The following is an 8,880-nucleotide window of genomic DNA, read 5'->3' as shown; positions in this document are numbered from 1 at the left end:
GGGTCAGGACTCCTTGTGGGAAGGGGTCAGGGCTGCTTGTGGAAAGGGAGGTCAGGGCTGCTTGGGGGTCAGGGCTGCTTGTGGGAAGGGAGGTCAGGGCTGCCTGTGGGTCGGGGTCAGGGCTGCCTGTGGGTCCGGGCTGCTTGTGGGAAGGGGTTCAGGGCTGCTTGGGGTTCAGGCCTGCTTGTGGGAAGGCAGGTCAGGGCTGCTCAAGGGAAGGGGGTTCAAGGCTGCTTGGAGGTCAGGCCTGCTTGGGAGAAGTGGTCAGGGCTGCTTGGGGGTCAGGGCTGCTTGTGGGAAGGGGGGTCAGGGCTGCTTGAGGGTCAGGGCTGCTTGTGGGAAGGGAGGTCAAGGCTGCTTGGGGGTCAGGGCTGCTTTTGGGAAGGGGGGTCAGGGCTGCTTGTGCGAAGGGAGGTCAGGGCTGCCTGTGGGTTGGGGTCAGGGCTACTTGTTGGTCAGGGCTGCTTGTGGGAAGGGGGTCAGGGCTGCTTGGGGGTCAGGGCTGCTTGTGGGAAGGGGGGTCAGGGCTGCCTGTGGGTCCGGACTGCTTGGGGGTCAAGCCTGCTTGGGGGAAGTTGTCAGGGCTGCTTGGGGGTCAGGCCTGCTTGTGGGAAGGCGGGTCAGGGCTGCTTGGGGGAAGGGGGTCAGGCCTGCTTGGGGGAAGTGGTCAGGGCTGCTTGGGGGTCAGGCCTCCTTGTGGGAAGGGGTCAGGGCTGCTTGTGGGAAGGGAGGTCAGGGTTGCTTGGGGGTCAGGGCTGCTTGGGGGAAGGGGTCATTGCTGCTTGGGGGTCAGGGCTGCTTGTGGGAAGGGAGGTCAGGGCTGCCTGTGGGTCGGGGTCAGGGCTGCCTGTGGGTCCGGGCAGCTTGTGGGAAGGGGGTCAGGGCTGCTTGGGGGTCAGGCCTGCTTGTGGGAAGGCAGGTGAGGGCTGCTTGGGGGAAGGGGTCATTGCTGCTTGAGGGTCAGGGCTGCTTGTGGGAAGGGAGGTCAGGGCTGCCTGTGGGTCGGGGTCGGGGTCAGGGCTGCCTGTGGGTCCGGGCTGCTTGTAGGAAGGGGGTCAGGGCTGCTTGGGGGTCAGGGCTGCTTTTGGGAAGGCAGGTGAGGGCTGCTTGGGGGTCAGGGCTGCTTGGGGGGAAGGGGTCCGGGCTGCTTGGGGGGAAGGGCTGCTTGTGCGAAGGGAGGTCAGGGCTGCCTGTGGGTTGGGGTCAGGGCTACTTGTTGGTCAGGGCTGCTTGTGGGAAGGGGGTCAGGGCTGCTTGGGGGTCAGGGCTGCTTGTGGGAAGGGGGGTCAGGGCTGCCTGTGGGTCAGGGCTGCTTGGGGGTCAGGCCTGCTTGTGGGAAGGCAGGTCAGGGCTGCTCAAGGGAAGGGGGTTCAAGGCTGCTTGGAGGTCAGGCCTGCTTGGGAGAAGTGGTCACGGCTGCTTGGGGGTCAGTGCTGCTTGTGGGAAGGGGGGTCAGGGCTGCTTGAGGGTCAGGGCTGCTTGTGGGAAGGGAGGTCAAGGCTGCTTGGGGGTCAGGGCTGCTTTTGGGAAGGGGGGTCAGGGCTGCTTGTGCGAAGGGAGGTCAGGGCTGCCTGTGGGTTGGGGTCAGGGCTACTTGTTGGTCAGGGCTGCTTGTGGGAAGGGGGTCAGGGCTGCTTGGGGGTCAGGGCTGCTTGTGGGAAGGGGGGTCAGGGCTGCCTGTGGGTCCGGGCTGCTTGGGGGTCAAGCCTGCTTGGGGGAAGTTGTCAGGGCTGCTTGGGGGTCAGGCCTGCTTGGGGGAAGGCGGGTCAGGGCTGCTTGGGGGAAGGAGGTCAGGCCTGCTTGGGGGAAGGGGTCAGGCCTCCTTGTGGGAAGGGGTCAGGCCTCCTTGTGGGAAGGGAGGTCAGGGTTGCTTGGGGGTCAGGGCTGCTTGGGGGAAGGGGTCATGGCTGCTTGGGGGTCAGGGCTGCTTGTGGGAAGGGAGGTCAGGGCTGCCTGTGGGTCGGGGTCAGGGCTGCCTGTGGGTCCGGGCAGCTTGTGGGAAGGGGGTCAGGGCTGCTTGGGGGTCAGGCCTGCTTGTGGGAAGGCAGGTGAGGGCTGCTTGGGGGAAGGGGTCATTGCTGCTTGAGGGTCAGGGCTGCTTGTGGGAAGGGAGGTCAGGGCTGCCTGTGGGTCGGGGTCAGGGCTGCCTGTGGGTCCGGGCTGCTTGTAGGAAGGGGGTCAGGGCTGCTTTTGGGAAGGCAGGTGAGGGCTGCTTGGGGGTCAGGGCTGCTTGGGGGGAAGGGGTCCGGGCTGCTTGGGGGGAAGGGCTGCTTGTGCGAAGGGAGGTCAGGGCTGCCTGTGGGTTGGGGTCAGGGCTACTTGTTGGTCAGGGCTGCTTGTGGGAAGGGGGTCAGGGCTGCTTGGGGGTCAGGGCTGCTTGTGGGAAGGGGGGTCAGGGCTGCCTGTGGGTCAGGGCTGCTTGGGGGTCAGGCCTGCTTGGGGGAAGTTGTCAGGGCTGCTTGGGGGTCAGGCCTGCTTTTGGGAAGGCGGGTCAGGGCTGCTTGGGGGAAGGGGGTCAGGCCTGCTTGGGGGAAGTGGTCAGGGCTGCTTGGGGGTCAGGCCTCCTTGTGGGAAGGGGTCACGGCTGCTTGTGGGAAGGGAGGTCAGGGCTGCTTGGGGGTCAGGGCTGCTTGGGGGAAGGGGTCAGGGCTGCTTGGGGGTCAGGGCTGCTTGTGGGAAGGGAGGTCAGGGCTGCCTGTGGGTCGGGGTCAGGGTGCCTGTGGGTCCGGGCTGCTTGTGGGAAGGGGGTCAGGGCTGCTTGGGGGTCAGGCCTGCTTGTGGGAAGGCAGGTGAGGGCTGCTTGGGGGAAGGGGTCATTGCTGCTTGAGGGTCAGGGCTGCTTGTGGGAAGGGAGGTCAGGGCTGCCTGTGGGTCGGGGTCAGGGCTTCCTGTGGGTCCGGGCTGCTTGTAGGAAGGGGGTCAGGGCTGCTTGGGGGTCAGGGCTGCTTTTGGGAAGGCAGGTGAGGGCTGCTTGGGGGTCAGGGCTGCTTGGGGGGAAGGGGTCCGGGCTGCTTGGGGGTCAGGGCTGCTTGTGCGATGGAGGGTCAGGGCTGCATGGGGGTCAGGGCTGCTTGTGGGAAGGGGGTCAGGGCTGCTTGGGGGAAGAGGGTCAGGCCTGCTTGGGGGTCAGGCCTGCTTGGGGGAAGGGGTCAGGGCTGCTTGGGGGTCAGGCCTCCTTGTGGGAAGGGGTCAGGGCTGCTTGTGGAAAGGGAGGTCAGGGCTGCTTGGGGGTCAGGGCTGCTTGTGGGAAGGGAGGTCAGGGCTGCCTGTGGGTCGGGGTCAGGGCTGCCTGTGGGTCTGGGCTGCTTGTGGGAAGGGGTTCAGGGCTGCTTGGGGTTCAGGCCTGCTTGTGGGAAGGCAGGTCAGGGCTGCTCAAGGGAAGGGGGTTCAAGGCTGCTTGGGGGTCAGGCCTGCTTTTGGGGGTCGGGGTCAGGGCTGCCTGTGGGTCCGGGCTGCTTGTAGGAAGGGGGTCAGGGCTGCTTTTGGGAAGGCAGGTGAGGGCTGCTTGGGGGTCAGGGCTGCTTGGGGGGAAGGGGTCCGGGCTGCTTGGGGGGAAGGGCTGCTTGTGCGAAGGGAGGTCAGGGCTGCCTGTGGGTTGGGGTCAGGGCTACTTGTTGGTCAGGGCTGCTTGTGGGAAGGGGGTCAGGGCTGCTTGGGGGTCAGGGCTGCTTGTGGGAAGGGGGGTCAGGGCTGCCTGTGGGTCAGGGCTGCTTGGGGGTCAGGCCTGCTTGGGGGAAGTTGTCAGGGCTGCTTGGGGGTCAGGCCTGCTTTTGGGAAGGCGGGTCAGGGCTGCTTGGGGGAAGGGGGTCAGGCCTGCTTGGGGGAAGTGGTCAGGGCTGCTTGGGGGTCAGGCCTCCTTGTGGGAAGGGGTCACGGCTGCTTGTGGGAAGGGAGGTCAGGGCTGCTTGGGGGTCAGGGCTGCTTGGGGGAAGGGGTCAGGGCTGCTTGGGGGTCAGGGCTGCTTGTGGGAAGGGAGGTCAGGGCTGCCTGTGGGTCGGGGTCAGGGTGCCTGTGGGTCCGGGCTGCTTGTGGGAAGGGGGTCAGGGCTGCTTGGGGGTCAGGCCTGCTTGTGGGAAGGGAGGTCAGGGCTGCCTGTGGGTCGGGGTCAGGGCTTCCTGTGGGTCCGGGCTGCTTGTAGGAAGGGGGTCAGGGCTGCTTGGGGGTCAGGGCTGCTTTTGGGAAGGCAGGTGAGGGCTGCTTGGGGGTCAGGGCTGCTTGGGGGGAAGGGGTCCGGGCTGCTTGGGGGTCAGGGCTGCTTGTGCGATGGAGGGTCAGGGCTGCATGGGGGTCAGGGCTGCTTGTGGGAAGGGGGTCAGGGCTGCTTGGGGGAAGAGGGTCAGGCCTGCTTGGGGGTCAGGCCTGCTTGGGGGAAGGGGTCAGGGCTGCTTGGGGGTCAGGCCTCCTTGTGGGAAGGGGTCAGGGCTGCTTGTGGAAAGGGAGGTCAGGGCTGCTTGGGGGTCAGGGCTGCTTGTGGGAAGGGAGGTCAGGGCTGCCTGTGGGTCGGGGTCAGGGCTGCCTGTGGGTCTGGGCTGCTTGTGGGAAGGGGTTCAGGGCTGCTTGGGGTTCAGGCCTGCTTGTGGGAAGGCAGGTCAGGGCTGCTCAAGGGAAGGGGGTTCAAGGCTGCTTGGGGGTCAGGCCTGCTTTTGGGGGTCGGGGTCAGGGCTGCCTGTGGGTCCGGGCTGCTTGTAGGAAGGGGGTCAGGGCTGCTTTTGGGAAGGCAGGTGAGGGCTGCTTGGGGGTCAGGGCTGCTTGGGGGGAAGGGGTCCGGGCTGCTTGGGGGGAAGGGCTGCTTGTGCGAAGGGAGGTCAGGGCTGCCTGTGGGTTGGGGTCAGGGCTACTTGTTGGTCAGGGCTGCTTGTGGGAAGGGGGTCAGGGCTGCTTGGGGGTCAGGGCTGCTTGTGGGAAGGGGGGTCAGGGCTGCCTGTGGGTCAGGGCTGCTTGGGGGTCAGGCCTGCTTGGGGGAAGTTGTCAGGGCTGCTTGGGGGTCAGGCCTGCTTTTGGGAAGGCGGGTCAGGGCTGCTTGGGGGAAGGGGGTCAGGCCTGCTTGGGGGAAGTGGTCAGGGCTGCTTGGGGGTCAGGCCTCCTTGTGGGAAGGGGTCACGGCTGCTTGTGGGAAGGGAGGTCAGGGCTGCTTGGGGGTCAGGGCTGCTTGGGGGAAGGGGTCAGGGCTGCTTGGGGGTCAGGGCTGCTTGTGGGAAGGGAGGTCAGGGCTGCCTGTGGGTCGGGGTCAGGGTGCCTGTGGGTCCGGGCTGCTTGTGGGAAGGGGGTCAGGGCTGCTTGGGGGTCAGGCCTGCTTGTGGGAAGGCAGGTGAGGGCTGCTTGGGGGAAGGGGTCATTGCTGCTTGAGGGTCAGGGCTGCTTGTGGGAAGGGAGGTCAGGGCTGCCTGTGGGTCGGGGTCAGGGCTTCCTGTGGGTCCGGGCTGCTTGTAGGAAGGGGGTCAGGGCTGCTTGGGGGTCAGGGCTGCTTTTGGGAAGGTAGGTGAGGGCTGCTTGGGGGTCAGGGCTGCTTGGGGGGAAGGGGTCCGGGCTGCTTGGGGGTCAGGGCTGCTTGTGCGATGGAGGGTCAGGGCTGCATGGGGGTCAGGGCTGCTTGTGGGAAGGGGGTCAGGCCTGCTTGGGGGAAGTGGTCACGGCTGCTTGGGGGTCAGTGCTGCTTGTGGGAAGTGGGGTCAGGGCTGCTTGTGGGAAGGAAGGTCAAGGCTGCTTGGGGGTCAGGGCTGCTTTTGGGAAGGGGGGTCAGGGCTGCTTGTGCGAAGGGAGGTCAGGGCTGCCTGTGGGTTGGGGTCAGGGCTGCTTGTTGGTCAGGGCTGCTTGTGGGAAGGGGGTCAGGGCTGCTTGGGGGTCAGGGCTGCTTGTGGGAAGGGGGGTCAGGGCTGCCTGTGGGTCCGGGCTGCTTGGGGGTCAGGGCTGCTTGTGGGAAGGGGCTTTCAGGGCTGCTTGTGAGAAGGGGGGTCAGGGTTGCTTGTGAGAAGGGGCTGCTTGTGGGGAGGGGGGTCAGGGCTGCCTGTGGGTCCGGGCTGTTTGGGGGTCAGGGCTGCTTGTGGGAAGGGGCTTTCAGGGCTGCTTGTGAGAAGGGGGGTCAGGGTTGCTTGTGAGAAGGGGCTGCTTGTGGGAAGAGGGGTCAGGGCTGCCTTTGGGTCCGGGCTGCTTGGGGGTCGGGGCTGCTTGTGGGAAGGGGGTTCAGGGCTGCTTGGGGGTTGGGGCTGCTTGAGGGAAGGGGGGTCCACAGGGGCAGGCTGGCGCTGTGTCTCAGGCGGGAGGGGACACGCAGCGGCGAGGGGGCTGGCCCAGGGGGGGCGGGGCTCTTTGGGCGGGAGCTGCTCCCAAGCCCTCCGCCCCGCCCCGCCCCGCCCCGCCCGCGCAGTCCTTCTCTGGAGACAGGCGGGGCAGCGAGGCGTCGGAAGGGGGCGTCGGAAGGGGAGGGCTGGCAGGGGCGCCTGCGAGTGTCTGAAGGCGGAGGGGAGGCTCAGCCCCGCGCCGAAGCCCACGGAAGGAGCCCTTTGAGGAGGAGCTGTCGAGCCAAGGCTGCGGCTCCCGTCCAGGGCACGCTGGGGATGGCCGTGGGGGAGCGAGAGAGGGAGGGCGGCGGGTGCGTGGGAAGGGGGGTCAGGGCTGCTTGGGGGTCAGGGCTGCTTGGGGGTCAGGGCTGCTTGGGGGAAGGGGGGTCAGGGCTGCTTGGGGGTCAGCCCCGCGCCAAAGCCCCCGGAAGGAGCCCTTTGAGGAGGAGCTGTCGAGCCAAGGCTGCGGCTCCCGTCCAGGGCACGCTGGGGATGGCCGTGGGGGAGCGAGAGAGGGAGGGCGGCGGGTGCGTGGGAGGGGGGGTCAGGGCTGCTTGGGAATCAGGGCTGTCCCAGGGGCAGGCTGGCGCTGTGGCTCAGGCGGGAGGGGACACTCAGAGGCGAGGGGGCGGGTCCTCGGGGGCGGGGCTCTTTGGCCGCCCCAGCCCCCGCCCCCGCCCGCGCAGTCCTGCTCTGTCGACAGGCGGGGCGGCGAGGCGTAGGACGGGGATGGCGGGGAGGGGCGCGTGCGCGTGTCTGAAGGCGGAGGGGAGTCTCCGCCCCGCGCCGAAGCCCAGGCGGGGGCGGCTCCTGCAGGAGCCCTTTGAGGAGGAGCTGTCGAGCCAAGGCTGTGGCTCCGTCCAGGGCACGCTGGGGAGGGCCGTGGGGGAGAGAGGGGGGGCGGCGGGTGCGTGGGAAGGCGGCCAGGGCAGTCTGGAGGGGCTTCCAAGGCTTCACGGGCGGGACGGACTCCGAGGGGAAGGGAGCAGCGTGTCGGTCCCTCTGGCTGGGGAGGGGCGGCGCGGCGCGGCGGGCAGGAGGTCGCACCTTTTTTGCCCCTCCCACTGTCACTCAGGCAAGAAGACCCTCTCTGTCCCTGAGCGGATGCTGGAGGGAGGAGGAGAGTTGAGTGCTCTTCCTACAGCCCAGCCTCAGTCCAACCTGGGCACACCTCGTGTCCTCCCCACTCCACTCCACACCCACCGGATCTGACACGGAGGCTCTCGATTCTGTGGGAGCCCAAGTCTGGCCACAGTATTCAGTGGCCCTATTGTGGGGCTAATTTCCTTACCCAGGAGAAGTGGACGCGACCCTTTCCCCTGAGGAGCCACCAGGGACTGCCTTGTTGCGCACAGGATGCCACGTCAACCATTTTGGCACCATGGCAATCTCAACTCAACGGGCAGCTCAGGATTTGGCTCTGCACTATGTTCTCACTGAAGACCTGTCTTTCCAGCAAGTGACATGGAGATGGCAGGTTCTTTGCTGCTGTCCTGTCCTTGTTGCAGCAGGAAGCTCAATGTGAAATATGAGGTTCCCCCCCAAAAAAAATTGTGCACAGGGCATTCAAAGAGGCACCCCCCCTTTAGGCTGGTGTTACAGAATGAATAGGTGGCCAGCTCACACCTGGGTGAGCCAACACTCACAGGGTATTCAGAGGTCAAAGAGACACCCCCTCTTTGCACCATGGACAGTTAACACCATGAACAACCCTCTCTCTCTCTCTCTCTCTCTCTCTCTCTCTCTCTCTCTCTCTCAAAAAACACACAATAAATAGATAGATAGATAGAATATATTGTTACAATTAATAGTTAATAATAACAGACAACACCAAGGATTTAATGCGTATTCAGCTTTAATGGAAAGGGAAGGACAGGAGACTGGACAATCCGCCTTTAGCCCCAAAGGAACAGACAAAGCCAGAGAGGGGTGGGTGGGAACTCCTTATCTACTCAGTGGAACTTATTTCTTCCTCCTCCGAGGAGTCATCAAGCAGGACCCCTTCAGAACCAGGAGTAGGAGGGATGCAGAGAGAAGAAAACAGATTTGGGCCCAGGGGGTGAAAGTCAAAGCATTGGCCTGATATTTGGGGGGCAGCGAATACAACTGGGCCCAGAAGCTCAACTATAGATCTGCGTCATAGTCGCCATGTTCTGGCTGCTCCTAATTCCATGTGCCTCCACTCAGTTGTCAGGGCCCGCTGGATATTGAGCCTTGCCTCTCAAAGCAGACAGCTGAGTCGTATCAATGGGAACCAGCATGGAGAGTGTAACCACACAGGCAAGTGAAGCTGGAACAGAGTAAGGTGCTGGTGGGCCCCCCTGGAACCTCATAGCTCCAGGCACAGCAAGGCTTCCAGCTGCTTTCGCAAGACCCCCATTGGAGTCACTGGTGGGAGATGAACCCGATATAGCCGCTGACCTCAAGGCTTCCGTTTCAAAAAGGCTTTCGAAAATGAGAGTTTGGCACGTGAAAAAGTTTGGAACCTGAAACAGGCAATCGGGAAAGAGCAGTTTCAAGATGGAGCAAGAGATCCCAACCCCTTGTCCGTGGCTGACCCTACCAGGTCAGTGGGACCCGCGGCTGCCAGAACAGAAGCTCC

Source organism: Tiliqua scincoides, chromosome 15 (assembly GCF_035046505.1).
Source record: "Tiliqua scincoides isolate rTilSci1 chromosome 15, rTilSci1.hap2, whole genome shotgun sequence".
NCBI classification, from domain to species: Eukaryota; Metazoa; Chordata; class Lepidosauria; order Squamata; family Scincidae; genus Tiliqua; species Tiliqua scincoides.
Note: the sequence above shows the minus strand (reverse complement) of the source record.